The sequence below is a fragment of the Elephantulus edwardii genome, unplaced genomic scaffold (genome assembly GCF_000299155.1).
Source record: "Elephantulus edwardii isolate Elephantulus edwardi_28Jun2011 unplaced genomic scaffold, EleEdw1.0 scaffold00118, whole genome shotgun sequence".
NCBI lineage: Eukaryota > Metazoa > Chordata > Mammalia > Macroscelidea > Macroscelididae > Elephantulus > Elephantulus edwardii.
The window spans coordinates 5,133,917-5,134,760 of NW_006399868.1; positions in this window are offsets into that span (position 1 = coordinate 5,133,917).

Here is an 844-nt window from a genome sequence, read left to right on the forward strand (position 1 = left end):
ACTTAACTATAAATTATATACATGTGACCCTGATGTTAGTGTTCTCTTTTGAGAAAGAAACAAAATTTATTTTTTTCTATATCAATTCCTAGAGCCCGTTCTCATCACCCTGCCTCTCTCTTGTCACTCTATTTCTCTCCCTATGTTGAGACAGAAATCATTGTTGATAGGATAGACTCTTTTTTGGCCCCCTAAGGAAATATTCTCTAGTATCACCAGGGCAATTGAAAGTTCAAATTAAAATCTGCACTCAGGTGTGAAGGGATGCCGGTGGCATAGTGTGTTAGCATTTGACTGCTAGCCAAAATGTCTGAGGTTCAGACCCACCAGTGTGTCTGTCTGCAGGAGACAGCTGAACACTCCTCTCCACATAGACATCCAGTCTCAGAAACCCTTTGGAGGACTGTCATGAGTTGAGATTGGCAGCAGCAGATTTGTTTTTGTTTTTGTTTTGTAGATTGTGAACTAGACAAGAGCAGTAGAACATTTTCTACCTGTAAGAGCTTTATTCCTGTCGGCAATCCTTTCTACTCAAGTTGTTGGACAGGTCTAGAATTGCTGGGCTATTGTCCTTCAGCAATGCAGGATTCCTAGAAGGAAGGTGGGAAGAACTCTAAAACTTGGCCTCAGTTTATTTTCTAAAACACAGATTTCATTCTCAAAACTCAAGTTAGTTAGCAGAAGGTATGCATATGAGAGGTCTTTGTTTTAATTTATATATGATATTTTAAAATTAGAAGATGTAAGTAGTGTATATTCCCAAAGATTCTGAAAATCAGTGTTATTTAACAGCATGTAGTTAAAAAATGTTTTCGGGAGAACCCCGCCCAGCCCGGAGAGTCCA